This window comes from Protopterus annectens, chromosome 9.part0 (genome assembly GCF_019279795.1).
Source record: "Protopterus annectens isolate FY-2018-M chromosome 9.part0, PAN1.0, whole genome shotgun sequence".
Lineage (NCBI taxonomy): Eukaryota > Metazoa > Chordata > Ceratodontiformes > Protopteridae > Protopterus > Protopterus annectens.
Window position 1 is genome coordinate 795,841,232 of NC_056743.1, and position 21,997 is coordinate 795,863,228.

General features: G+C 44.8%; 1 protein-coding gene across 1 annotated transcript in view; it reads right to left on the reverse strand.

The window, feature by feature from the left end:
* Window positions 1-21,997, reverse strand: part of LOC122810590 (sodium channel protein type 8 subunit alpha-like) — an 840,143-nt gene that overhangs the window by 638,668 nt on the left and 179,478 nt on the right. The window lies entirely within an intron of this gene.

Sequence of the window (21,997 nt, forward strand, 5' to 3'; positions counted from 1 at the left end):
GAAAGAGAAAGGTCTCTAACTAAGGATGGAAGTGGAGTAACCAAGCAGCCAGTCGCAACGACCAGAGGGACGGATGAGAGTGTCCCGACTGATTGGACAACAGACCCGGCACTGGGTCCAGAATCCAGGGGCCCTGTACCGCATACTTCTGAAGGAATGGGAACCAAACCTGATGGGGCCAATGTGGGGCGAACAAAATCATGTGGCACCCGACATGAAGAGCCTTCTGAATCACCCTTGGGAGAAGGGGAATTGGGGGGAAGGCATAAAGCAGACCCGGGGGCCAATTGTGGGCTACAGCGCCCCTGGGAGACTGCCCCTGAGAGGGTGTCAGAGTGAAGAACTCTCCGCACTTCGCATTGTTGGGGCTGGTGAACAAGTCGCAACAAGGGAGACCCCATTTGGCGAAGATCTGCGCAGCCACTCTGTTGAGGGACCACTCGTGGGGCAACAGGAGAGTCCTGCTGAGCCTGTCTGCAATCACATTGGCTTTTGCCGGAATGTGCGTGGCTACTAAGAAACGTCGAGAGGCTATGGCCCAGCGCCATACTCTCATGGCCTCCCTGCAAAGGGGGTAGGACCTGGTTCCGCCCTGCTTGTTTATGTGCCAAACTACCGACATGTTGTCGGATAGAATCGCAATAGTACCTTGGGGAGAGCATGATGAAGTGCTTGTAAAACCAGAAGCACCGCTCTCATTTCCAGGATATTGATGTGAAGGTGCGCTTCGCAATCCTGCCAAGTGCCTTGGACAGACCTGTCCAGATAATACCCCCCCACCCTATCTGGGAGGCGTCCGTGGTCACTGTGGCAACAGGGGGCTGAAGGGCGAAAGGACGCCCCCGGTCCAGGTTGGACTGACATAGCCACCAACGGAGGTCCCGACGACAACTGTCCGTAATCAGAACCAGGTGGTTCAGGGGAAGTTCTTGGTATGACCATTGAACCGATAATAGCCATTGCAGCACCCGCATGTGCAGCCTGGCTAACTGTACTAGGAGGATAGTTGCAGCCATCGTGCCCAATAACTGAATAATCTGTCTGGCAGGAACTCGAGATTTGGGTAACAAATTTAGAACCTGTGATTGTAGAACCTGAATTCTCTCCGATGGTAAAAATGCCCGCATCCTTTTTGTGTCTAACTCTGCGCCTATAAAGGTGATACGCTGAGATGGCCGCAGCACAGATTTTTTCCAACTGAAAGTGATTCCTAGCGAGAGACCCAAGGTTACTGTGGCCATCAGCGCTCGAATCAGTAGATGCTTGGAGGTGGCAGTGAGGAGCCAGTCGTCGAGATAGGGAAACACTTGGAATCCTAGACTTCTCAAGTGAGCTGTCACCACTGCCAGACACTTGGTAAACACCCTGGGGGCTGTGGTGAGACCAAAGGGCAGTGCACGAAACTGGAAATGACTGGTTCCTAGGCGGAAGCGTAAATGACTCCTGGACTCTTGACGTATCAAAATGTGATAGTAAGCATCCTTGAGGTCTATGGAGCACATCCAGACATCCTTCTCCAATAACGGAAGAATGGACTGAAGGGTGACCATCTGGAACTTGGACTTCTTCACAAAACGATTTAAAGAGCTTAGGTCCAAAATGGGCCTTACGTCCCCTGTCTTTTTTGGCACCAAAAATAATCTTGAGTAAGTTCCTGATCCGATCTGGTCGACGGGGACGGGCTGGATGACCCCTTTGCTTAGCAGCTTTGAAACTTCTACGGCTGCCAGATCCCGCTGCCTGGGTGGCACGTCCGGGATTCTCCTTGTAGGAGGAGGGGGCTTGAAAAAGGGGATGAGGTAGCCTCCGGTTACAATGCGAAGCACCCAATGATCCTTGGTTATCAATTCCCAAGCCTGTGGGTGTTTCGCAAAACGACCCCCGACCGGCTCCGGAGAAGCACAGCCGGGCCACATCCTAGGGATGTTAAGGATAGGAGGAACCACGAAAGGAGTCGTGGTCTCCAGAGTTACGGGGGCCTCTGCCACCTCTAGGGCGGCGTCTTCCTGAATCCCCCCCCTGCCTCTGGAGGGGGGAATCACTCGGTGGAGTAGAGAAGAACTTTTGGGATTTCCTGAACCACATTTTCCCTCCTCTCTGGGCCTTGGGATAAGGTCTAGAGGGAGTGGAAAAACGGGCCCCAACGGCAGTCAAGGTCTTGCCCTCTTGCTCGCACCGAGTAAGTGTGTCCTTCACCTTGGGTCCAAACAAAGAAGACCCATCAAAGGGGGCGTCGGCGAAGGAAGACTTAAAGGCCTCCGCGAGTGGACACAAGCGTAACCAGGCTTGTCTCCTAAGAGCCACTCCTGTGCCCGCTGCTCTACTTGCCCCTTCGGCTGCATAGGAAATAAATCTCATGGACGAGTTGACAATAGAAGATAGGGTAGTCATCTGGGCGCCTACGGTCTGTGCTAACGCCTCAGGAAGGTTACCCGCAAGGGACTCTCCTAACTCCTTGAGGAGGTCCCTTTGGAGCCTTGTAAAATGACAGAGATAGTTCAGCGACCACAGGGTAAAGGTCGCTGAAGAAAGGGTACGCTTCCCGTACCTATCCATGCTCCTAGAATCCTTATTAGGAGGATGAATAGACGTTGAAGCCTCTGCCACGTCCTGCTGAGTGGCAGATGCCACCACCATAGCATCAACAGCAACACCCTTAGTGAGGAATTCCTTCTGGGGAGGGGCTGAAAGAAACTTATTAGGCCTGGCAGGCACCGGTTCCACTGTATCAGGATGTTCCCACACCCTCCGAGAGATTAGATCTAACAACTCGTCGAAGGGTGGAGACACCCAGGAGGAGGAGGGCTGAGCCCCGAAGGCCTTGAGGAAAACTGACTCCTCAGCGGAAGGGGCTTTGGATTGCCAATCGCCTCTCTGTCTCAAGATCTCAAGGATATCCGAGAAGGAGAAGTCATCCGAGGACGATTTAGGGGACCCCTCCGCATCATCGAGGTCAGTATCTTAAGTGACGGATTCATCTTGGGAATCAACGTGCTTCCTCTTACACAGTTTCTTCCTTGGGGGTTCATCCGAAGTAGATTCATAAGGACACCCCGGAAGAAGGGAACCCTCTAAGGGGGTATCCTCAGGCCCTGGGGCCCCACTGTCATGGGAAAGAATGTCTCCAGAGGCACCAGTACCCAAAACTTGGGACGGTGAGGTAGAAACCAGCTGAACCGGCAAGGTCATGGCCAGCGCACTCCTCATGGCCTCAAAAGCAGGACCTCCAGACTCTGCAGAGGGCACTTGCTGAGAGACCACGGCGGTACCGGGAATACCTGCGGCCAATGCTCCGAGGGGAAGACTGGGCATCGAAGAGGCGAGCTCCACAGTGTTGCCCTCGGCCCCCGCCGAGGAAGACCCGGTACCAAACCCTGACACCGAGGACAGGGTAGGAATGAAGGTTGGAGCAGAGAAACTCCGAGGGGGTCCCTGCTCCGACTGGACGATTCCGCTGCGTTCTACCTGCACTGACTCCAACGGCTCCAAGGGGGTCTGAGGAGGAATCAAATGCATGCGATGTGGAATCGGCTCCGAAGCCGCGTGGGCTGGAGCCGAGATCATTTTAGTAAAAACTGGGGACTGGAACAGCCTCTGGATAACCCTATCCAAATCCGAATCCGACAACCTAGAGGATTTGGAGGAAACAGATTGGGGCCGAGAAGACTTCTGCCTCGGCTCCGATAAAGCAGGGGATCGGCTCCGAAAGGGTTCCAGCACTATCGGACCCGAGACCGGAACCGTTTGCAACAGTGTCGGCGCCGAAGGAGGCTCCGGAGCAGGGGGGGAAGAGTCTGAGCTGCACACCTCCAACGGCTCCGAGACCAAAGGAGCCGAAGTAGGTGATTGGCCTCTCGATGCACTAATCTGCGGGTCCGACACCAATGGAGCCGAGGGAAGAAGCACTGAGGCAGACCCTTCAGCCATCGGCTCCGAAGCCATTGGAGCCAAGGAAGAAGAAGTCGATCCCAGTTTCTTAGCTGTCGGGTCCGACGGACTGGTCGGAGCCGACGATCTATGCTTCTTTGGTGTCGGGCCCAACGGACTGGTCGGAGCAGACGATCTCTTCTTTTTAGAAGCTGGAGATGAAGCCAAAGCTTCCTCAAATGAAGGCTTAATCAGACCCCTAAGTATCAACTTGTTTTTTGTCTCCTGGAGCACCCTGGAGGAAAAAGCGTGACACACACTGCAAGTATCCTGTAAATGTTTAGGCCCTAAACAGTACATGCAGACAGCATGGCTGTCTGTAATAGACATTTTATAATTACATTTTGCACACTTTTTGAACCCCGATTTCTGCTCCTTAGACATTTTGTAGAAAAAACAGGTAAGTAATAGCTAGAAAAAAAACAGTAACTTATGTATGGGCTAAAGCCCTCTAACTTAAATGGGCTTAGCCCGATACAACAGGTCAAATACACAGAAGTAAGAAAATACGTGGGCCAAAGCCCTCTAACTTAAACGGGCTTAGCCCGAAAACTATTTCAGTCACACAACAAGAAAAAGATAGACATACAATAAGGGCAAAGGCCCTCTAACTTAAGCGGGCCTTGCCCAGTACACTAATAGCACGAAAAAGAATAAAATAAAATTTAATTTCACACAAACCACAAACGTTCACAAAGCTGTTAAAACAGCTGTTTGTTTAAATTCTGACAGAAACCCTAGTCAAAAAAGACCAAAAGGTCAAGAAAAAAACACTTCGCTCCAGCCAAGTCGAGACCACGTCTGGCTTGAAAAGCGGCAAACGAGATCTGGGGAAGCAGGCGTGGTGCATTGTGGGATAAGGGGTAGCCCAGCCAATGAGAGACTTCGTTCTAGTGTATAGTGGCCGAGTCGGTGCCGACGGATCGGCTCCGAACCCACCAGTTATGAATGTAGGCGAGATAGGATCCCATTACATCGAATAATTCTACAGATATAGGCTGAATTATTGAATGGCATTTTAAGAGGCAATTCACCGCCAGAATCCTGGAGGGAAGTGGTTATAGTGGTCTTACACAAATAGGGGCAGGACCTGCTCTATCCAGAATCCTACAGAACTGTATCAGCACTAAACCACAACTATAAATCCTTCATGCAGGCACTGGCAGTCAGATTATGAAAAATTCTACCCAAATTGGTTAGGTTAGATCAGACAATTTGTGTGAGGGGAGGGTAATAGATAACCTGATGCAAACAATACTAATAATGACAAACATATAGGAAATCAAGCAAAAACTAGCAATGATTACTCTCAAAGCAGAAAAGGTATTCAACAGGGAAGACTGTGATTACCTTTTTGAGGAAATGAGGTTCAGGGGGCTTCTCAAAGAATGGACAATAATGACAGAAATGATGTATGAAGATGCCACAGCCAGAGTGAAATCGAGAGCAAGAATGTTAGAGATAACAGTGATTTGAAGAGGGGTGAAACAGCGTTGCCCCTTCACCTCAGTCTTTGCATTGTACATTGAGCCATTATCAGGAAAGATAAGAAAATCTAAGAGTAGAACTGGCATGGAGAGGAGGAAAAAAAAACCCTGTATGTGGACAAAGTACTCATTACACTGATGTACCCAAAAGACATGCCAGTCCTATGGGAAATCTCAGAACAGAAGGCCGCCTCGGGGTATAAAACAAATCAAACAAAAATGCAAGCAGTAATAGTTAATCCAGAAAAAAAGAATACAAGTAACTACTGTGGAAAGCAGCCCTCTAACATCTTATTTGGCTGAAGGAAGAGGTGGAGGAGACATTGAGGAACACATATATCAAGATAATGGACAAAAGTAAAATGCAATTGTGAAACTGGAAATTGTTAAAACTCATGCTAGATCAAAGAGTAGAGATTTTGAGAATGTTTACTCTCCCAAAATTGCTATACCTGAGCACAGCATCTTGGACTATTTCAAAGAGAGGAATTTTGGAGAGAATAAAACAAAGCTGTTAGGATTTTACACCAGAAGGTAGCAAGCGAAGAGTAGTATGGCTAATAGTTCCAGACACCATGTAGAGAGGGGGAATTGGAAGCACCAGACTTGAAAATGTAGCTGAATGCGTGCATAATAGCCAATAGATTGCAAATAGTACATGATGAATACAAAAGAGATTGTAAGGAGATAGTAAAGAAAGCGAGTGGGACAGCAAGGCAGACTTAAATGCTGAGGGAGGCTAAAAAAACCTGGGTTTGCACTGGACAAGAATGGCTAAGAAATTATTTCATCCACAGGGGTGTGGCATGGTCTGGGAGAAGTATTATAACAGGGCAATACCTACAGAGGGAATTAAAAGAGAAAAGGAGATGGAAACAAAATCACATGGAGATGGAGGAAGAAACAAGATAAAGAAAAATGTCCTTGCATTCAACAGCTGCAAAGTACAGATTCATCCTGAACAGGGAAACAACCCAATGAAAGATGCACAACCATGAACAATTAAACCTGTTCCCTCATTCATGGTGTATAATATTACCACCAATGGCTTTTCCTTCAATTGCACTGCCTAGACTCACTGCTCAACTGTTGATGCAAATTCTGCATTGTTGCCCTCCTATTTTCGTAAATATAGATTTTCATGTGAAACATGTATGCATGACACATGCGTATATGGGCTGCACAGTGGAAAGTACAGTTGCACAAGTCCTACTTACCTGTAGCGATAGATGTTTGAATTCCTCACTGCCTCAGTAGCATTTTGTATTTTCTGCCAAGGTAACCCAGTACTGGTCATCTTTCAAAAAGTTCACACCTCTCCCTCTCTCTTCCTGTGAAAGTTGATTTACTGAGCATATCATGAGAGGAAAGCCTTCAGCTATGACAGAGCGTGAGTGTTCAGGCTTTTTCGCTTCAACGAAGGAGGACAATAAAGTACCTGACGCCCGAATCATCTAGCAAGAGCGAGTTTGCAGCCAAGCACAATTCTGTATAAAAACCAAATCCAGCAACAACAGAATCAAAGAGGTTGAAACCAAGTTCAACTATCCACAATCTGCAAGATGGCAGGTGGGTGCTGTCACTGAGGCAGTGAGGAATTTGAATATCTGCTGTTACAGGTAAGTAGGACTTGCGCAACAATACTATGTTCATCATTTCCACTCCAAGGGCATTTTATTCCCAAATCTTACCCTACCTGGGAGGTGGAAGGATATGGATCCAATAGCCCCTGGAGAATGGGCCTAGCAAAGTCTGCTCTAGACCTTGAAAAAGAATCCAGTTTGTAGTGCTTTGTGAAGGTATGAAGAGAGGACCAAGTTGCTGCCTGTAGAGTCTCTTTCCAACATGCCATCAAATAGGATAAGGCCCAAGTCAAGTAAACCTTAACCTTGCCTGGAAAAGCTTTACCATAGTGGGAGTAACAGAAAACAATAGCAGAAGCCAGCCATCATGCAAGTTTGTTTAGAAACAGGATGACCTTTCTTAGCCCCCCCCCCCCATATTGGAGACAAACAGCTGTTCAGCATTTTTAAAGGGCTTTATTCTGTCACTGCAATACCTGAGCTACCAGTGTTCACCCAAGGTATGTAGAATCTTATCTCCCTTGGTTTTTTGATCAGAACACTGAGAGATTCCTGGCTTGATTTAATGTAAATTCAGAAACAACTTTAAGCATGAATAATGGATTAATGTGTAACACAACCTTGTTCTTATGAAAAAACAGATTGGGTCGGTCCACCACCAGAGCATGCAGCTCAGAGACTCACCTTGCAGACGTCACAGCAATGAGTAAAACAGCCTTCTAAGTAATGAAATGCAAATTAGCCTGAGAGACAGGTTCAAAAAGAGGTAAGGTCAGCGTTTCAACAAAGATGAGATCTCAAACTAGAAGAATTTGCTTTTCATGGGATCTCGCATGTAACACTCCTTTCAAACTGTTTGACCACAAAGAGAGACAAGAGAGGAGGAGCCAAGGGTAGACAAGCAAAGATGGTTACAAGACAAACTTTGATACAAGCATGACAGACCATCTCCAAGTAATTTGTAGAAGTGTTTCAAAACCAGAGGGACTGAAACACTTTTGGGACCTCTGTCACTGGCAAGGCACTACCTAGAAAACCTCTTCTATTTGTAAACATAAAAGTTCCTAGCTACAGGTTTTCTTGCCTCATTAAATACCTGCTGCACAACCTCATTGAACACGTGCCTAAAAAGTATCAAAACAGAATCTAGGCTATCAGTTACAATTGCTCTAAGTTGGACTGTACCATTTGGCTCAGATGCTGCATGAGCAGGTCCAGTCTGTGAGGAAGCTTGTGGTAATTGCCCTTGGTCAATTCCATTAAACAGAAGAACCAACTTTACCTGGACAAAAATGATTTTCACAATGAGCTTTGATAATTATTTCTGAATCATTAGAAGTAAATTGGAAATCATTGGAAAATGTATTTATTTATTTAAACATTTGTTTACTGGGAAAATCCAACTTGGAATGAAGACAGTTTTCAGCGGAGGCCCGGGAGACATGCTCCAGAAGCATGTCTTTGAAACGTGGGAAGAAACCGGAGCACCCAGAGAAAACCCACACGAACACAGGGAGGACATGCAGAAGCCACACAGAAGGCACCCCAGCTGAGAATCGAACTGGAGAAACAAGAACCTTTTACTGTGAGGTGAAAACACTACCACTGCACCGTGGAAAAGACCATAACCAATACAGGAAAGTACAGCTGTGTTAGTAAACTTACCATAACAGTAGATTTTTGAATCATCACTGCTGCAGTAGTCTTAGCTATAAGGTTATATCTTGCCCAGGTATAACAGCCAGCCAATTTCCAAAGCTTCAGCCCTGTTCCACACACACAAACTGTCAGTTAGCTCGAGTTGAACGGACTAAAAGACAAGTTTGGGCGCAATGCCCTTCAGAGCATTCCTGCCAAAAGAGAGAGAGAGGCTGAGCCCTGGAAGGATAAAGCTATGACAAGAAAAAATAAATGTCCACACCCTGGCATAAAAACCACACCAAAAACAATGGGGAGGGAATGCCTATTGAAACATTGATCATTTGAACATCTATTGTTCTGGTAAATGTACTTAACAACTGTTGTATGTTCATCATATTGATCACTGCTGCTGTAGCCTTAGCTATACAGGTAAATTACCCTAGCTAGCTACATTTGGGAGGTGGAAGAAGAAGAGTCCTGAAGCCCCTGCAGAATGGTCCTAGCAAAGCTGGACGTAGAGAAGAAATCAAGCTTTGCAAAAGTATGTACAGAGGACCAAGAAGCAGTTTCTAGAATACTTTGAGAACCTAACCCTTTCCTAAAAAACAAAGATGAAGCCAACACCCTGGTAGAATGGGGCCTTGATCCTGCCTGGAATTGTTTATTGTGGTAAGAATAGCGGAAGGTTAATAGCTTTAGATAACCATTTGGAAATAGTCTGTTTTGACACAGGTTGTCCCTTCCAGTCTTAACAAGAAATTAACTGATTCAAAGATCTGAAATATTTAGTTCCATCAAGAGACAGTGCCAGAGTTGTCTGGACATCCAGGATATGGAGTATCCCTTCTCCCTTATTTTTCGATTCAGGAAAAAAAATTGTGGAGATGGACAGTTTGGCTTAAAGTAAACTCAGATACCCCTTTATGCATAAAAGAAAGTTAAGTTCTCAAAGAAACCCTGTCCCTATGGAAAATGAGATGGGGATGACTCACCTTAAGAGCTTGCAACTCAGACACCCTTCCTGCAGAGGTCAGAGCAATCAGTAAAACTGTTTTCCATGTTAAGAATCTCAAGTCAGCTAGGTTAGTGGGTTCAAATGGAGCAAGTGTTAGCCTTTCTAACAAAATTAAAATGCCCTCTTATGAAAAGTCCATTCAAAACCAGTTTGACATGAGACCGCATTGAAAGTGGAGGATCCATGGACAGACATGTTGAAATGACAGAAAATTTACCTCGATAAAGAAATAAGTAAGGCTATAGGATAGTTAACTCACACAAATATTGCAAAACCAAACAACAACCAGGCCTGAATGAGTGCTACTTATGTTGCGGGCACAGACTAAAAAAAAAATTTTCCGTTTCCTAATATATGATTTTCTAGCAGTAGGTTTTCTTGCCTTCATTAGTACCTGCTGCACATCCTCAGTAAACAGGCGCCTAAATGGAATTAAGACCACATCATCCAGGCAGTCAACTGAAGTGCACTGGTATCAGGGGGCATCAAACACATCTGTTCTTGTCTAAGTAGTTCCAATCTCTGAGGAATCTTGTGGTAATTGCCTCTGACCATTTCCAAAAGAAGGGAGAACCATGGTTGCCTGGGCCAGAAGGAAGTCACCACAATGATCTTCGGGGACTTCTTCTGCATCTTCAAAAGTACCCTGGATATTAGAGGAAAAAGTGGAAAAGTATACAAGAACATTCCTGTCCAAGGAAAAGAAAGGGCATCTGTCGTCCAGGCCTTCTTGCATCGATTTCTTGAACAGAATCTTGCCAGTTGCTTGTTCAGAGAGCAGGCAAAAATGTTTACCTGAGGAGCTCCCCAGAGATGGATGAAGTCTTGGAAGACCCCCAATCTAGTTTCCATTCGTGATAGTCTGCCCTGGTCCTACTCAGCTTGTCTGATAAAAAGTTTTGCTTGACTGAATGTAGGATGACTGTAGAGTGAGAGCCTGTGCTGTAAAGCTATATCCTAAGATAATATGGCTAGTCTGCAAAGGGGGTACAACCTGGTTCCCCCTAGCTTGTTGATGTACTACAGGACTGTTGTACTGTCTGTAACCACTTGAACAGGTCCTAGGGACTAAAGATGGTTAACAGAGTTGAGTGCCTTGATCAGGACAAGCATCTCCTTGACATTTATGTGCTTGCTTCAGTCCTTGGTGTTTCACACCCCCTGCACTTTTATCCCTCCTGAAACTTTTCCCCAAGCAAAGTCCAAGGCATCTGTGGTGACTGACTGCTTTGGAGCAGGGAGGAAAAAAGGAACAGATTTAGGGATATCTGTTGTCTCCACCAAATGATTTTTTTCTGACAAACCCCAGTAGTGGAATTTGAAAAGAAAGGGTTTTGGTGCTGGGATCAAAAAGACTTCAAATACCAATGCATCTTTCTCATGTGCAATCTTGCCAAGAGTATTAAGAAAAGTACAGTTGTGTACACTTACCATAAATATAGATGTTAGAGTGTATTCACTGCTGCAGTCATCACACTTGGGTTATCTGCCTGCAGGTAGCCCTCAACTCGGCCCGAATACCAGAGACTTAGTATTTCTGCATCAGTTGCAGTCGCTTCAGTCCTGACGAGTCGAGTTTAAGAACTGCCAGCTGACACTTTTACATCAGTTATTCTTCCCCTAAATGTCAAGAGCCCCCAAATAGGGAGATAAGTTATGGTGGAAAAAACACCACCAGTAAAAAGTAAATACCAACAGCCCTGTAAGGGGTGAATAATAGATACAGAGAGGAGAGAGCGAGACAAGGAGCTGGAGGGTGGAAACCAGGACTGCAACAGTGAATACACTTGAACATCTACATTTATGGTAAGTGCACAACTATACTATGTTCGTGTTTCACTGTTGCAGTCAAATTCTACAACTTCAATGACTATGGTGTACCTTATTTGGACACCCTTGTCACTAAAACAGGAGAGTTATTCCACTCCAGCATATATAGAAAAGAGACTTTTACAAATTCTTATCTGGATTTTGACAGCTATCACCCAGACAGAACCAAAATTAACATCTTTAAGGGCCAGTGTATTAGGGCACTAAGAATGACTACTACTATAGAGGCTGTAAAGAAAGAAATTGAATACATTATATCCCTATTTGTGGACAGAGGATACAGTATGAATATGATGAAGAAAATTTGTGCAGATTTGTTGGACAGATGGGGTACCAACTTGTTCCCATTACTGGGTTATCAACATATGGATATAGACCCTGGAAAGGCAAAAAAAGCAACCAACAACACTAACTATGGGAGAGCTTGTATAATAGAGTACAACACATATCACAACAAAGTAAAAAACATTCTGTACAAACACTGGTACACTATGTTGACAGATCAGGAGATGGAAGTCATTCTAGGAAAAAAACCAATTTTTGTGTATAAAATGGCCCCTAATTTAAAGTATATATTGGAAAGACACAACACTGATAGGAATAGGTACAGAGGTGATACACAACATACTAGTAGATGTGGATGTTGTAGACAGTGTTCAATGATCTTGGAAGAGCCATTCATTAGGTTAGCAAATTACAACAAGAGCAAAATCTTTTTTAAAAAAGGGAACTGCAACAGCAGTTTCATAGTTTATTTAGCGAAGTGTATAAAGTGCCCGTCTTACTATATTGGTAAAACGGAGCAGAAATTTAAAAAAAGAATATATGCACACAACTATAGTATAAGAAAAAGTGATGACAAAAATGCTCTTGCTAGGCACATTATAAACAAGGGAGTAGAGCATTCATTTAAATTTGCTATAGTGGAGTCAGTGACATCGGATCCAAAAGGGTGTAACTTAAAAAATACACTATCATTTAGGGAAACTTATTGGCAGATTTTAACAGATGCCACGACTCCACCAGGTTTGAATGATAGCATATCTACTAAAAGTATTATAGAATTCTGTTAATGATTTAACAGGAATCTAAGATGTACTACCATATATCTAATTTAATTCATTACTAAGTTTTAGCACATATTGTAAGATTTTATACGTAGAATTTAGTTTGATTGTTCATAGTATGAGAGTAAATACCAGTATATTACAAGTGTATATTGCTTTAAGGAACACAGTTTTTTTGGCGCCAATTTTAACAATTTTAATTATTTAAGGATTGTGTAGTAAATGTTTTTTTATTCTGAAGAAGCCTACTGTGGTTGTAGGTGAAAGCGCTAAATCATTTGTGTTTAATAAATGGTTTCAAACTAAGTCAGTTTATTCGTATAGTGGATCATATTTGCAGTTTGGAGTATCACTGTTTATGCATCTGGCGTTTAGCAGCAGGAATCAACGCCGTGGTTCAGTTGTAACAGTCTCTTTTTGTTGCTACATTGGTTGCTTTATGCATAAAAGAAAGTTAAGTTCTCAAAGAAACCCTGTCCCTATGGAAAATGAGATGGGGATGACTCACCTTAAGAGCTTGCAACTCAGACACCCTTCCTGCAGAGGTCAGAGCAATCAGTAAAACTGTTTTCCATGTTAAGAATCTCAAGTCAGCTAGGTTAGTGGGTTCAAATGGAGCAAGTGTTAGCCTTTCTAACAAAATTAAAATGCCCTCTTATGAAAAGTCCATTCAAAACCAGTTTGACATGAGACCGCATTGAAAGTGGAGGATCCATGGACAGACATGTTGAAATGACAGAAAATTTACCTCGATAAAGAAATAAGTAAGGCTATAGGATAGTTAACTCACACAAATATTGCAAAACCAAACAACAACCAGGCCTGAATGAGTGCTACTTATGTTGCGGGCACAGACTAAAAAAAAAATTTTCCGTTTCCTAATATATGATTTTCTAGCAGTAGGTTTTCTTGCCTTCATTAGTACCTGCTGCACATCCTCAGTAAACAGGCGCCTAAATGGAATTAAGACCACATCATCCAGGCAGTCAACTGAAGTGCACTGGTATCAGGGGGCATCAAACACATCTGTTCTTGTCTAAGTAGTTCCAATCTCTGAGGAATCTTGTGGTAATTGCCTCTGACCATTTCCAAAAGAAGGGAGAACCATGGTTGCCTGGGCCAGAAGGAAGTCACCACAATGATCTTCGGGGACTTCTTCTGCATCTTCAAAAGTACCCTGGATATTAGAGGAAAAAGTGGAAAAGTATACAAGAACATTCCTGTCCAAGGAAAAGAAAGGGCATCTGTCGTCCAGGCCTTCTTGCATCGATTTCTTGAACAGAATCTTGCCAGTTGCTTGTTCAGAGAGCAGGCAAAAATGTTTACCTGAGGAGCTCCCCAGAGATGGATGAAGTCTTGGAAGACCCCCAATCTAGTTTCCATTCGTGATAGTCTGCCCTGGTCCTACTCAGCTTGTCTGATAAAAAGTTTTGCTTGACTGAATGTAGGATGACTGTAGAGTGAGAGCCTGTGCTGTAAAGCTATATCCTAAGATAATATGGCTAGTCTGCAAAGGGGGTACAACCTGGTTCCCCCTAGCTTGTTGATGTACTACAGGACTGTTGTACTGTCTGTAACCACTTGAACAGGTCCTAGGGACTAAAGATGGTTAACAGAGTTGAGTGCCTTGATCAGGACAAGCATCTCCTTGACATTTATGTGCTTGCTTCAGTCCTTGGTGTTTCACACCCCCTGCACTTTTATCCCTCCTGAAACTTTTCCCCAAGCAAAGTCCAAGGCATCTGTGGTGACTGACTGCTTTGGAGCAGGGAGGAAAAAAGGAACAGATTTAGGGATATCTGTTGTCTCCACCAAATGATTTTTTTCTGACAAACCCCAGTAGTGGAATTTGAAAAGAAAGGGTTTTGGTGCTGGGATCAAAAAGACTTCAAATACCAATGCATCTTTCTCATGTGCAATCTTGCCAAGAGTATTAAGAAAAGTACAGTTGTGTACACTTACCATAAATATAGATGTTAGAGTGTATTCACTGCTGCAGTCATCACACTTGGGTTATCTGCCTGCAGGTAGCCCTCAACTCGGCCCGAATACCAGAGACTTAGTATTTCTGCATCAGTTGCAGTCGCTTCAGTCCTGACGTCAGGGGTATAAAAACAGGCAGCTGACACTTTTACATCAGTTATTCTTCCCCTAAATGTCAAGAGCCCCCAAATAGGGAGATAAGTTATGGTGGAAAAAACACCACCAGTAAAAAGTAAATACCAACAGCCCTGTAAGGGGTGAATAATAGATACAGAGAGGAGAGAGCGAGACAAGGGAGCTGGAGGGTGGGAAACCAGGACTGCAACAGTGAATACACTTGAACATCTACATTTATGGTAAGTGCACAACTATACTATGTTCGTGTTTCACTGTTGCAGTCATCACACTTGGGTGGATTCCCAAAGGTGAAGAATTGGTGGAGGCAGTCAAGAAGAGTTGGGGCTGGCTAGAATGCCCTGCAGGACTGCTGTAGCAAAACCCGCCCTGGATATGGAAAAGATAGGCAGGTGGTAATGATTGGTGAAGGTGTGAACAGAACTCCAGGTAGCAGCTTTCAGAATGTCTCTGCTAGGGACTCCCCCCTGAGGAATGCTGTAGAGGTAGAAGTTGCCCTAGTGAAATGCATTCTTACCCCCCCCCCCCAAAGGGGTTGGTTTCCCATGGTGTTTGAAGCAGAAATGGATACAGTGTGCTATCCATTTGGAAATGGTTTGTTTTGAAATGGCCTTGCCCTCTGCCCCTGGTGCAAAACTAACCAGTAACTGGTCAGATTTCCTGAAGGGTTTAGTCCTATCAAGATAGAATCTGAGCTGTCTGTGCACGTCTAAGGAGTGCAGGATCCTTTCCCCTTTATTTTGAGAATTAAGAAAGAAGGTTGGCAACTGGATAGATTGGTTTAGAGCTACACTGGACACCACTTTAGGCATAAAGGAAGGGTTAGTCCTGAGGGAGACCCTGTCAGCATTAAAAATAATGAAGGGTTCCACAGCCATAAGTGCTTGTAGCTCAGACACTCTTCTAACTGAAGTGATGGCCAGAAGCAAGGCTGTTTTCCAAGAGAGGAATTTTAACTCTGCTGATGCTGCAGTCGCAAAGGGAGGTAGCGTGAACTTTTCCAGTACAAAGTTAATGTCCCAAGCAGGGGTGGGGACTCTCCTTGGTGGCCTTAAGTTGCTTGTCCCTCTCAGGAACTGTTTGATGAGAAGGTGAGAGAAGAGAGGTGCCTCAGTGTTGTAATGAGCTGAGATGGCAGAGGCATGGATTTTAATGGAAGAAAGGATAGGCCTCTGTGGAGTAGATCTGCTAGGTAATCCATGATTAAAGGTAAGGAGGGCAGTGCTGTGTCCTCTCCTTTATGCTGACTCCAGGAACAATACCTATTCCACTTATCAGCATAGGATTTCATTGTAATGGGTTTTCTTGCATCAAGAATGACATTCAGCACCTGCTTGCTACGGCTGGTCACTGGGGGAGAATTCATGGAATAAGCCAGGCTGCAAGATTCAGGGTTTGCAGTTGCGGATGCAAGATCTGTCCCTCCTGCTGAGTGAGGAGGGTTGGTATCTGGGGTAAATGCCAGGGTGGCACAAGTGACAGGCTGCGCAGTAGTGGGTACCAGTGCTGGCGTGGCCAGTCTGGGGAAATCAGGATTCCCCTTGGTCTGTCCTGTTTTATCTTGAGTAATACTCTTGTGAGAAGAGGCAGAGGGGGAAATGCATAGATTGAGAGGTTTACCCACTGGAAGGATAGGACATCCACCTTCCAGGCCCTGCTGTGAGGTGTCCTGGTGCAGAATTTGCTGTGCTGGTGATTGAAGGGGGAGGCAAAAAGGTCCACCTCCGGGGTCCCCCATTTCTGGGTTAGTAGGCTGAAACTGCTGGGGTCTAATTGCCACTCGTGTGGGTCTAGGAGATTTCTGCTTAAGTCATCTGCCAGAGAGGTTTGTTTTCCTGGCAGGAATTGAGCTTGCAGATGAATATGCATGTCCAAGGCAGTGTTCCACAGGGCCATGGCTAGCCTGAAGAGCGAGTAAGAATGGGTTCCCCCCTGCTTGTTATGTACCACATAACTGTGGTGTTGTCTGTCCTTATTAACAGGGGTCCGGGTGAGCGTAGGGATTTGAAAGCTGTCTGAGCATGCTGAACAGCTAGCACCTCTTTTTTGGTTGATGTGCAGATGAATTTGACTTGGGCTCCAGTGGCCCTGAATGCACTTGTCGCCCAGATGTGCCCCCCCAGGCATAGTCTGATGCGTCTGTGGTTAGGGTATGGGTGGCATGGGGTTGGGTAAAGGGAAGTCCTTTGTTGTGGTTGCATGCTGCTGCCCACCAAAGAAACTCTGTCCTTAGACAAGGTATAGGTATGATTGTTTCCAGGTCCTGAGAATGTTGGCACCAAAGACTTTTAAAGTACCACTGAAGTTTCCTCATATACAGTCTGGCATATGGAATTAGTAGAATGCAAGAGGCCATGAACCCTAGGGCCTGCAGGATTTTCCTTGCAGATAGCTGGATTCTGGTGGCCATCTGAGCGAAGTTGCCTGTTAGATAGGCTTGCTTTTCTGGAGTAAGGAATGTCATCTGGGATGCTGTGTCCAAGCTTGCTCCCAGGAATACAATCTTTTGACTGGGGACTAATTTTGATTTTCGTTGATAGTGTACCCAAAGGAGGATAGAAGTTTATTTACAAATGTCAGGTGCTTCAACAGCTTTTCCTGACTGTTTGCCTGAATCAGGCAATCGTCCAAGTAAGGGTAAATTTGAAATTTTCTCTTGTTTGCAATAGGCAATGGCTGGAGCCAGGCATTTTGTGAAAACTCTGGGAGTAGTGGATAAGCCAAAGGGAAGTGCAGAGAACTGATAATCCATAGAGCTTGCCCTGAAACTTGGGTATTTCCTGCATGAGTCCTTGATAGGGATGTGCAGATAGGCTTCTTTTAGGTCTAGGGTGGCTAACCAGGCATCTTTGGACAGAATAGGAAGAAGCTGCTGAAGGGTAAGCATTTTGAATTTTGGTCCCACCAGGAAGGTGTTTAGAATGGAAAGATCTAGGATTGGGTGCCATGTGCTCTCTTTTCTGGGTACCAGGAAAAGTCTGGAATAAAACCCTTGACCTATCTGTTCTGCAGGAACAGGCTGAATTGCCCTTATTTTGAACTTGGGTTTGTGCCTCTGTCCACTGGTTTGGGAACCCTTTTGGGGTTGGCAGTGTGTAGAAGTAAAATCTGTACCCCTGGGATACGATGTTGAGAACCCATCGGTCTTTGGTGATGGAGGCCCAGTTTTTTGCATGATGGGCAGATTTTCCTCCTAGGGGCACAAGCACTTGGGCAGAGGTGAGGAGTGGAGTTGAGAAGTCATTGTGAATTCTTTCCATAAGGGGGTGGCATTGCACTCCCTGGTTTAGAAGTGGAGGTACTCCATTGCTTAGATCTCTGCATACCCTGAGACTGTAATCTGGGGGGTCTGTTTCCCCTGGGTCTAGTTTGAGATGGCCTTGAGGGGGCTGGAAAGGACCAATGTTTCGAGGAGCAATGCCTACTGAATCTTGGAGGCTGCACCTGCAAAAAAATCTTTGACTGTCTGCATAGACTTAGCTTTTTCTTCCATCTTTTTTAGAACCTCTTCTGCTTTGGGGCCAAACAAATTGTCCTTGATCAAAGGAGCGTCTAGTAATTTTGATTTGACATGGTCTGGCAAGGTCTGCTCCTTAAGCCAAGCATGTCTTCTCAGTACAGAGCCAGACACTGCTGCCCTGCAAGATGCTTCTAAAGCATCAAAGCTACACTGCAAGGTATGCTTGCTGACCTGGCTTGCAGAATGCATAAGTTCCTGTAATTCTTTATTTTTTGCACAGTCTGTAAAGGTAGATCATTTTTGCTTAATAAGTTCCATAATATGTTGCTTGTATTTCAGCATGTGAAACTGGCAATTCAATGCCCTTATGGCGAGAGTTGCAGAGGTGTATACTTTTTTTATCCCATCTGTCTAAAGCTCGGGAATCCCTGTCCGAAGGGGTGGGATTCTTAGCTGTAGTTGATTTGATACCTTTAGGCCCCTGGGAAATGACCTCTGGGTCAGCAGTAGGATTTTTGAAAAGAAATTTGAGAGAGTCAGGGACTCTCTAGTACCTGTCTGGTTTCCTTGGAGCAGGTGGTAAAGTATCAGGAATTAGACTGGATTCCATAAAGACATCATCCACAACATCCAGAACAGGAGGGATAGCTAAATGTCTATGTTGTGGCAAATTTAAAAATTCTCTGAGTCTCTTTTTGGACTGAGGGTAATCCTGGCATTCCAAATGGAAATGCTGTCAAAGTATGTAGGGTTTCACCAAAAGAAAAATCCTCTGAAGAGGAGGCACAGGGAATGGAGTCATCTGCATCAGATTCCTCATAAGCAGATAACGGCATGTCTTCATATTCTGAATCCTCAGAGTCGGACTCTTGATCAGTTAAAGCTGCTGGGGACAGGTCTCTTTCTCTCTTAGCAGGAAAAGGCTTGCTTCCCATAATCAGGTCTTCTGCCATTTTAAGCATTTGATGATGTGGCAAGGAAGCAGGTGCTTGAGTTTGTGTCATCAGTTTTTTAGGCATAGCGCATACTCTTGGCCTTAGAAACGTAGTAGTTTTAGACAGAACTGAGGACGCGAAAGAAGTCATTGGTATGTGTCAAATATCGGTAATGCAAAGAACTTCCTCGGAAGCCAGTGCCTGCACAGCAGCTCCAGACCCATCCCAAGGTAGAGACATCCACAGGTTCCGTAGTCAAAGAAGAGTCTCGCAGCATGTCGGACTCCAAACAGGTCCCGGTAGTGGCCTGTGAATCCACTGAAGCAGGCATCAGGGGCTGCGAAAGCGCCTCACTGAGTACCGGTGAACTGGCGACTAGCTTAAAGGAAGCGTAGTCGGCAGTTTTGGACTGGTGCAGTCTGTCTCGATCTTTATCCTTACGTTTTTTTTCAGAAGATTGGTAGTCGGATGCTTACTGAAGCCATTTCGGAATACGGAGATCGAGAGCGAAAGTATTTAGTGACAACAAGGGCCCGACTATGAATAGTTCAGGCGTTGAACAAAGCACAAAACAGACAGCGAGGTACGTCGTGGTCTGGGCCTAAACAGGTGACACAGTAAGAATGGAAATCCCGGTGTGGTATTTGCTTTCCACAGACGAGACAATTGTTAACTTTTTCTGACATCGGTTAGAGCAAGAAAAAAGGTTCCCCAATGGGGTACTTAGCTTTAGAAGACTTCAGGATGAATCAGTTCAGAAACGAAAACTCAGGTAACGGCCGACTGACACTCGTGCGAACTGCTTCGGGCTCCTCAGCAAGAAAGACTGATGTAATGGCATCAGCTGCCTATTTTTATACCCCTGACGACCCAACGTCAATACTGAAGCGACAGCAACTGACACAGAAATATTACGTCTCTGATATTCGGGGCCAACTGAGGGCTACCTGCAGGCAGATAACCCAAGTGTGATGACTGTAAACAGTGAAACACGAAGAACATCATAAATGCCATGAGACCCAAAATCCTGAGGTATTCCCTTGCAGTGACCAAAATCCGAGTGGAAAAGCTTAGAAAGAGATCTAGATATAGATAAATTTTTTTCCTGAGGAAAAAAAGCTCTTTGAACTGAGGTGTCTAGTCAATATTCCAGGAGCACAATCCTGTGTGAAGGAGTCAAAAAGACTTTTCTATTGAAATCCCAGCTTGTGTAAGAGATCTCTCACCAAAAAGAGATTCCTGACACTTTGAAAAAGACTCTGCAAATATAAGCAAGTTGTCTAACTATGCAAAAACACGACCACCTTGTAGCCTGCAATGGGCTGTAACTGGAGCTAGACACTTTGTGAACACTCTTGGTGCAGTGGATACTCCAAAGGGTAAGGGAGAGAACTGAAAATGTGATCCGATCACACAAAACCTTAAGAAACATGTGAAGTCTATCTGAGTGAACAGGGATGTAATAATAATCATCATCTTAAATCTAGGGTTACCAGGAAACTTGAAAGAGGAAGAGGTAACAGGTTGTGAAGTGACATTTTGAATTTCAGCACTTTCGCAAACAGGTTTTGGAAAAAAAAGAACCAGAGCTGCTTTCCAAGCATTTTCTTTCTTTGGCAACTAGCAACATCCTTGAATAAAACCCCTTCGCCACCTGGGCAGGTGGAACTGGTTCCAGTGGAAACACCATCTAGAATGAAGGATGAGGAATGACCCCCTGGAAAGGAGTAATTTCTTCCAACTGTTATCTGTAACCTTGATGAATGATTTTCAGAACCCATTTGTCTGAAACTATCTGTTGCCAAAGAGAGAAATGGAGATTCAGATTTTCTGGAAGAAAAAAAGAGACCAGGGTGGGAGGGTATCACAATGTCTCTTGAATAATCATTCAGACTTGTTGGACTGTGTTTGCTTTTGGGAGGAATGAGACTTGTTTTTGAACACTCTTTGCCATTTCTTCATAAAGGTCTATTTAATTGTACTTTGTGGAGACAGTTTATTCTGCTTTTTGCCAAAACTGGATGAGGAGTAATCCCTTGGAAATGTTTGAAAAGGGCTGAAAAACAGAGATTCCCTGTAGCAGCTTGCCCCTTTCACCATACGTTTTGATCACCACTGTAGCAGAGCAGCCAAACGCTACATTTCTATCAAAGGGTGAATTTAAAATATTTTTAACATCTGGGAAGTTTTAAGAACGCAGCCAATGCAAAACTTCTCAAAACAGTACAAGTGGCCAGAGTCCTGGAAGTAGTATCCACAGTCAAATACTATAAACAATGGAGCAGTGACCTGTGCAATAGAATAAACTAAGTTATTTAAAGCAGATTTTTTCCTCACAAGAAGAAAATGCAGGCAAAACATTCCTCATACTTCACAATTAGTCAAACTTTAACATGTGAGCCTGACGATTCAAACTTCTGAAAATCAAAGTTGCAGAAGTATATACTCCCCCCCCCCACCAATATCTATCAATAATTTCCCATCTTTATCAGAAAGAGTAGGGTGGCACAGCAAGTAGTGTTGTTGCCTCACAGCAAGAGGTTCTCAGCTGGGATGCCTTCTGTGCAGAGTCTGCATGTCCTCCATGTGTTTGTGTGGGTTTCCTTCGGGTGCTCTGGTTTCCTCCCACATTCCAATGACATGCAATAGGTAGACTGGACACTCTAAGCTGGCCACAGGTGTGCACGTGGTGTGGAAGAACTACCGGGGCAGGGCTACCTAACCGGTGGTGTAAACTTGGCTCCACATGATTTTCCCTGTTGAAGTAATACCCTGATCCCATGTGCAAAAATGGGAAAAAGGTGTTGTGGATGGATGTATCAGAAAGAGTAAGACTGGAATTAAACAGGCGCATAGCAGTAGTGGGAGCAACTAAAGCTACAGCTGCTGGGCCAGGTTTGGGAATAGTGTATAAAAATTTAAAGGACTGAAGAA